This window comes from Carcharodon carcharias, chromosome 19 (genome assembly GCF_017639515.1).
Source record: "Carcharodon carcharias isolate sCarCar2 chromosome 19, sCarCar2.pri, whole genome shotgun sequence".
NCBI classification, from domain to species: domain Eukaryota; kingdom Metazoa; phylum Chordata; class Chondrichthyes; order Lamniformes; family Lamnidae; genus Carcharodon; species Carcharodon carcharias.
In genome coordinates, this window is record NC_054485.1 from 82,695,992 (window position 1) to 82,704,428 (window position 8,437).

The window sequence follows — 8,437 nt, forward strand, 5'->3', positions numbered from 1 at the left end:
GTGTCACCCGCACAAGCTCACGGGGGGGGATAACCAGATTTAACTGAGCTTACTCACAGGAGACTCTTGCTGTTCAACTGAGAGAGACATCGGGCAACATATTTCCTTATACTGCATCCTCTAACTCCCCATCGGATCTATGGTTCCCATATTTCTTTCACCCATGCCCACCTCCCTCCCGCATTAACTGCACCCCACCCCACCCTCCCCACCACGCCCTCCACCCTGCCCAACAAACCCACCACCCTCTCCAACCCCACTATCCCTTGAGTCCCCACACGGTTCCCAGAGCTCTCATTGTCTGGGCATTACTGGACAGTTTTCCAGTTTTCCACGTATCTTGGAGAATTCGCTGATGTTCTGACGATTGTTCTGTAAGATTAGTAGCCATGAATCCAGGAGTAACAGGCCCCATCCTATTTTCGTACCTCCTCTGCCACATATCTGCGCCAATATCCAGAACAATTAGAGCCACAACCAGAACAAAAATCAAATCATGATTTGTCCATTTTGAAGGTCCTGGAATCAGTCAGAATGTCCCATCAGGGGCCGCATAAGGAGGGGAACAATGAATAACCAAAGTTGTTGCTCATTCAGAAGCAATTGTACCAAAGCCATGCCCGAGGCTGAATTCGATTGGAGTGTGTGATGTAACGGACGGCCTGAGGAGAGCATTTGTTAGATAGAAACGTTCAGTATTATTTGGATTACAGGCCTCTGAAGCACTCTGGCATGTTTACCTACGTTAAATGAACAAAATATTTGCAGGTTATTGCTTGCCTGCAGATAAAGTCATTTCTGGTTACCTGTACGAGCAATTGATGTCAGATCAGTTTCAGAATAGGCTGTCAGAAGGAGAGTGAATGGAGGTAGAAGGTACCCTTGCTAGGGTAAGGAAAGAGGGAGTCAGGGTATTGATGAAAGATACTGTTACAGCACTGGACAGGAATGGCATAATTGATGAATCAAGGGGAGAGTCTAATTGGTTAGAGTTCGGGAACAATAGAGGAGGCATCTTAGCACCAGTTGTATTTCCCCACAATAATGGCCTTTAACATAAAAAAACACCCAGAGACACTTCACAGAGGCATTACAAAATAGCTGATGTACAGCCACATGAGGAGATATGTGGGCAGTTGGGCAAGTAAATGGGCTAACAATAGGCAGAAGGATAATGTGCAAAATGTGAGATCGCCCAGTTTTGTAAGGGGATTAAAAAAGAGAATATCATTTAAGGTAAGAAAGACAACAGAATGCTTTGGGGCAGAGGGATTTAGGTGTCGCCTTTCACGTATCACGGTAAGTTAACATGCAGGTAGCACATGTCATTGGAATGGTAATGGAAAATTGTCCTCTAGTAAAACGGGGAAGGAGTGTAAAATATGCGAAGTCTTCCTCCAACTGGAATTTTTCCAGCATCTTCTCTGTTTTCATTAATGATTTCCAGCATGCGGATTTTCAGCTTCTCTTATCGTCGGGAAAGGGAACTAGTTTTCTCGCTGGAGAAAACATTAATCTATTGAAATCATATTTATCTCCCATTTAAGCGCATTCTCAAAATTGTTTATTGTTAGCCATTTATTCTTCTGGACAGATTTTTCAATATGAGGCTGCATAGGAAATATGAACAAAATTCATCAGTTTAAAATGACTGTCTTCTCATCACCTCTACACTAATAAGGGAATGCTATGCAGTCATTAGACCCGCTTACATTTGCCAGCCCCAGTGGGAGCAGTTTAATTACAGAGAACGGTTCATATGAGGGAAAACAGAGGGATGGACATAGAGAGAAAGTAATGCAAAGGGACAGCGAGATAATGAGCTCGGCCTAAACTGAGAGCCAGGTGGAGCCTGAATGGCAACTTCAGCTTTTTGTTAATTCAGGAAATAAATCCTTTCACGAATAAAACCTGTACCAACACGCTTCGTGGCCAGTATATATTTGTACTGACGAAGTTGGAGAAAAAAATACTTTGCCTAGAAAGTTGCTAAAATAAGAACTCTCAAAATTCCTGATCTCGATAAATTTTGACACAAGCCCCAACAGCTATAACCCAGTGCTTTATTCTGCTCGGTCAGGCTACCACAAGATCGCGGAAATCAGTTTTGAATCTGGTGATTGCAGACTGCAAGCTCGGTTATTCTGATAATTGCAGTCCCCTCACGCCACCTCACTCCAAGGTTTTGCATTGAAACAAGGCGCTTCTTTCGTAATACCGTTTTTGTGTACGGACAGTGATGAGCGCATCAGGTCGGCACGGAGGGTTCTTCAAAGGTCGTTGTTTCGAGATCCTATCGAGCGTTGTTGAAAAACAACGCCAGAGATTCGTCAGACTGACACGAAATTGAACCATTACAGATGCTGGAAATGCACATTCTCTGCGACAGCATCGTGGATATGCAAAGAACATTAATTTTTCAAGTTGTGGCCTTTCATCAGAGATGAAAGATTTGTCCGACCTGATGAGTATTTCAGAAATTTCCGATTTATCTCTCCCTTCCGCTTCATAGTGGCGATATGAAGCCGCCTCAAGAACATTTTGTATGAATCACAGTCCAGTCTGTACGTGGAGACATAAGTGCTGAAAATTGTCTGGCAGTTTCCTAGGGCTTGGAGACACACCTACAATACAATCTGAGAGGCCACCATGAATTACAGCTGATGACGAGACTTACACACGCAGGTTTGGTTGACTCACTTAATTTGTATGTGGCGCAAAGGGTCAAAAAGTGCATTTGGAAGGTAATTCGCGTAGAAATTAACCTGCGTGATTCTGAAACTGCCACAGGATGAGAATGCGTGATGAAGCTTTGAGAACCGCATGGAAGAGTTACGAGCAGGAGATTCCCCGAAAATCGTAGGATAGGAAGACTTATCCACAGTACGTGCCTGCAGCTCGTCTCGACGTACCTTTCGTTGCCTCTTCGTCTTACTGACAGTCAGGGCGGACCGAATGGGGTCATTCTGTGCTGTATCCATTCTATGTTTCTCTCCTTAGCGCTCCCTTCGGCCACTACATGACAAACTCTTCTGCCATTTAACATTTCCTGACTTTCCCTCTATCACAAGACCTTTCATTCTGTTGATTTGCAAGCTCGCCGCTTTCTCTTGCTGGGCATCAATTATATTACTGTTTTTTCCCCCCTATTTCTAATCAAAGGCCATCGTGCAACATGAAATCTGCCTCTCGATCTCTCCACAGATGCTGCCTGACGGATTGTAAGAGGTTGTTTAGCGAATGTTTTTATGCAACCGAAGGACATAACGGAAAGCTGCGGGGAAGAAGCACCATAAATGGACCATAAATGCCGGGATTGTACTCTTTCGACCAAAGAAGTTTAAGTTCAGATTTAATGCAGGCGATCAAACTTAGAACGGGGAAGTGGGCAGATGAGCTGATAAAGCAGTTAGGGAGAGATTGATTAAGCAGAAAAAAAAATGTCCGGAACTAGAGGGAGAAGATTGAAGATAATGCTTAGAAAATCTAAAACCGGAGAGAGGGAGGTGAGCCGGGGAGATTCTCGTTTTTACTCAGCCAGTTGTTATGATCTGGAATGAGCTCCGCTGCTTTTGCTCAATAAAATGCTAGGGGAACAGTAGGCAATTAAACGTAAATGCATAATACTGTGGATGCTACAAATCTGAAACAAAAACAAAAATGCTGGGAAAACTCAGCAGGCCTGACAGCATCTGTGGCGAGAAAGAAAGAGTGAACATTTCAAGTCCATATGACTCTTCTTCAGATCAGTTGAGGGAGTTCAACATATCCACTGAAAGACGGCGCTGCTCACTTAGCACTGCCCAAAGTCCCAGCCTTGATTTTTAAGCTCAAGCATTGGAGTGGGACCTGAATCCATATAATCCCAATGCTACCACGTCACCCAGAGCTGCAGGCCCATGCTACTACATTCCACAGTTTCACACCCAGTTTCCATTTGTCATTTTAGCGCTTCAGTTCAAATTCGATACGCTACGAGTCTGCTGACTGTTTACAACAGGTTTTGTATTCAATGTTGACTGTTTGAATTCTCGAGCATGAAACAGGGACTCACATATGTAATATGTACCTTTTAACATCAAAAAAGTTCCTCACCATGCGTAAATGCTAGATTTTTTAGTGTATTGATTTCGCAGATGGCATAACAAAACGTCTGAGTAACCTTTGCCGTGACTCGGATTCGAACCGAGGTTGCTGCGGCCACAACGCAGAGTACTAACCACTATACGATCACGGCGCCACAACTGAACTGCGTATATACCATTCTCTGCGATCACCTCTCATTCTTCTAAACTGCAATGAGTTCTGGCCCACTTTGCTCAACATTTCTTCATTTCAGGAATCAACCCAGGTGCCTACGCAGAACTGCCTTCAATGCCAGTATATTCTTCTTGAAATAAACAGAACCCTATAGAGTTGTCACAAGACTTCCCACTTTTATAATGCATCCTCTTTGTAATAAAAGCCAACTTGCCATTGTTCTTGCAACATGCTAACTTTCTCTGACGCGACGGAGACCACATCCAGATCCCTCTCTCCCGCAGCATTCTGTACTCACTCGTAGTATCAATTACTTTCTGCTTTTCCATTCCCCCTGTTATAAGAGTAGTAAATGCTGGCAAATAAAACTCAACGTGTCTGCATCTTGTTCTCATGTTTTTACTTTCTCGCAGTCCCCATTCTTTTACTGCCATTAACACATTCTGCTATTTTGCTTTCAGACATTTTTGTTCACTTTCATTCCGTCATTAGCATCTTCTCTGTGCCAAAACCTTCATTGTTATACTATGATTACCAGTCCCTTTGCCTTGTGTTCCATGACATCTTTGAATTTTACTCTCTCCAGCTCGAAACCGCTCACCTCCGGCCCAACCTATCAATGCCATTCTATTTTGCTTCACCTCGCCTTCGCTCTCTTTCAATAACATAAATATCATCACACTTCTACTTCTCTACAGTCTCGACAAAGAGTCATATTAGACTCGAAACGTTAACTCTGTTTCTACCCCCACAGATGTTGCCAGGCCTGCTGAGATGTTTTCTTCCCCTTAGCATTTTCTTTTTCTACTCAGGTTTTCAGCATCCGCGGTATTTTATTTTTGTTTTGGTTTTGCCTTGTGTCCTTCAGCTACGAAAAATATTCCCCAAACATCGTCAGCTCTGACGATAACCGAATAAATTTCCAAGCGAGATACTCCATGAGTATTCATTATAAATAGGAGAAATAAATAGATGCGCCAGTCCTCCACGCAGATCGATCCTTACCCCCACTGATGTTGGCTTTTCTGCATCCTTACCCTGGATTATTCTTTGTCCATTTCCACAGTCAAACGAAACCTGTTCATGTGATGGTCAGTGTCCTCTAAAGCTCTCGCACTGATATCTGGTCCTGTTCTTCTCCTGCTGATACCTTGTCTATTTGCAGTAATTTCCAAAATCCCGTTGCACGGTGACTGTGGCTATTTCGCCTGACAGTTCTCTCCCCTGGACAGTGGATTTGTATCACATCAAAGAAGCCAACGCTTTTAAATATTCGAGTTCTGATTTTCTTTATATTGGGGGAGATTAAATTGTTGTGTGACAGAAATTTCCAACTTCCCTTGAATTCAGTAAATCCTGATATTCTTATGTGAGCACACACATCGTGCCAAAGCAGTTTCTCAATCTTGGGGCAAAAATATGCTTTTCTTCTATAAAATTTGTAGAAGTGCATGTGATATTAAAAATGTTATTATGTAAAGCGCAATGCATTTCGATTTCCTTCAGTTTAATATCTGGCATAATGTGGATCCACAACGCACTTACATTTACTGCTCATATTGACTGGTGTATGTAGTCTGGAGGCTTTGTCCAGGATCCGGCACCTTTGTGTTCTACTATGACAGGAAAGGGCAAGGCTGAGGCCATTTTTCATTGCGGCTTTCCAGCAGCCTTCCCAAGTTTTAGTGCATCTCTCAGCAGGTTTTTCATAAATTATTTTATTTGATGCATCAATCGCTTTACTTGATCCATCTCAACATCGTTGTATTGATCCAATGCGACAGCGTATTTCCAACTCCATATTGCAACCTGTGTGCCATAATTATTTATTTCACCACTGCAATGTGTGTCATTCGCAGCCTGGATCACGGACCTCGCTTTCTCTGAGTGGGAAATATATATAAGTGCCAAATGCAACTGCAAGGAGCCAGTGTGAAATTCCATTCACATCCTCACGATACCTTGAGCCCAGAGTTACTGCTGTTTGCAACCTGGTTTGGTGCCCGTTCAGCAGCTTTTACATCCCAGTAAATAACACTGAACATCAGTCTGGGGCTGATGAGTGCGAGCACGATCCTCCACTTTCAGCAGCTGTGAAAAGGATAGATTACTGTCACACACACATTTCAAAACATGGTGAATATTCTGTCCTGAGAGAGAGAGAGGGCGATCCCCACTCAGGCACATGAAGCCACCATAATAAATTTGCTGGGCTGTAATCATGTTTCCTTCTCTCCTTCTACAAAGGACAGAGACAGAACTTAGTCACAAACAGCTCCCTTTCTCCTCGTCACCCCAACAAACTCAAAGGGGGAATGTCCAGATTCAACAGTTATCACCGACAAGAGACTCTTGCCGCTCAACTGTGACAAAGATCAGACAAAAGGCCCGTTTTATAGAAGCACTGCACGCCCCATCCTGTTGCATGGTCGGTTCATCCCCCTTATGTCCCATCACTCACCATATGCCTCCCTGACTCTCTTGTTTCCCTTCTCTGGCCCCCAATCTCGTGTCTTATCGTACGGCTCCCAGTCCTCTCACTCTGTGTACATTGCTGGACTGTGTTCCAGTTTCCCAGCTGTCTAGGGGAATTCACTAATGTTCTGATGTTTGTCCTGTAAGATTTGAAATTTCTCATTTCCAAGAGTGAAAGACCCAATCCTCTTTCCTTACCTCTCCTCTTTCTTGCACCCACAGTAATGACATGACAGATCATAAGGCCATGAGACCATAACACATAGGAACAGAAGTAGGCCATTTGACCCACTGAGTCTGCTCCACCATTAAATGAGATCATGGCCGACCTTGCAATTCTCAGGTCCACTGTCCTGCCTTTTCCCCTTAACCCCTGATTCCCTTGCTGATTAAAATCCTGTCTATCTCAGCCTTGAATATATTTAACGACCAGTCTCTACAGCCCTTTGCGGAAAATAATTCCACAGATTCACTAGCTTCTGAGAGAAGACATTCCTCCTCATCTCTGTCTTAAACGGGTGAGCCTTTATGCTGATATTATACCCTCTGGCCCTAGATTCTCCCCAATGGGAAGCATCTCAACATACAACCTGTCAAAACCTCTAAGAATGTTACGTGTTTCAGTAAGGGAGACTCTCATTTTTCTAAACTCCAATGAGTACAGGCCCAAAATACTCAACCACTCCTCATAAGAAAATCCCTCCATACCTGGGAGTAACCTAGTGAAGCTTCTCTGGACTGCCTCAAATGCCAGTGTATCTTTCCTTAGAAAAGGGGACCAAAATTGTCCACATTATTCTAGGTGTGGTCTAACTAGTGCCTTGTATATTTTAGCAAGACTTCCCCATGTTTATATTTGAATCCCTTTGACAGACATCATTGCAACAATTCAACCATGATTTGTTTCTTTTGAAGATCCTGGATTCAATCAGAATGACTGCCTGAGGGGAAATGAGGATAAGATCAAAAAATATCCACATGCGCTACTCTTTCAGAAGCAATTGTTCCAAAGCTGTGCCCAAGATTGAATTCAATTAGAGTCTGTGATGTGATGGATGGTCTGATCAGAGCATGTCTTAGGTTAGAAAAGTTCAGTGGGACTGGGATAACAATCCCCTGATGCACATTGAGATGTTTATCTGCATTAAAGGAGCTACATATGTGCATATCATTATTTGTCTACAAATACATTCTTCATTCCAAAGTCATTTCTAGTTGTGTACACGAGTGACTCAGCCCACAGTAATTTTAGAATAGACTCGTGGAAGGAGAGTGATGGGAAGTAGGAGATTTCTAGGGAAAGGAAAGAGGGAGTGACAGTATTGATCAAAGACACTGTTAAAGCACTGGAAAGTAATAACGAGCTGGAGAATTCAAAGAAATGATCTAATTGGATAATGTTGGGGAACAATACAGGAGCCATCCCACTGCCTGGTGTATCTGTAAAATAAAACAATAATGCCTTTAACAGAATATAAAGCACTACACAGTGCTCAGAGAGTCTTCACAGAAGCATTATAAAACAAACTATGATGCCAAAACACATGAGGAAAAATTTTGGGCATCTGGACTAAAGCTTGCTCAAAGGGATAAGATTTAAAGAGCGTCTTCTTGGAAGCAAGTGAGTTCAAGAGGTGGAACGTTTCGGCGGAGTGGGGTGTGGGTGGGCGTTGTGGGGGGGTAGGTGGGGGGCAAAATGGTG

General features: G+C 43.2%; 1 non-coding gene and 1 pseudogene across 1 annotated transcript; both read right to left on the bottom strand.

Annotated features, from left to right (window-relative positions):
- The window catches only part of LOC121291260, a 46,632-nt pseudogene extending 43,651 nt beyond the window's left edge, over positions 1-2,981 (bottom strand).
- A 1,184-nt stretch (positions 2,982-4,165) lies between these two features.
- On the bottom strand, positions 4,166-4,237 carry trnah-gug. Its single transcript has one exon. It is a non-coding gene; the product is annotated as a tRNA-His (tRNA).
- Between the last annotated feature and the right edge of the window lie 4,200 nt (positions 4,238-8,437).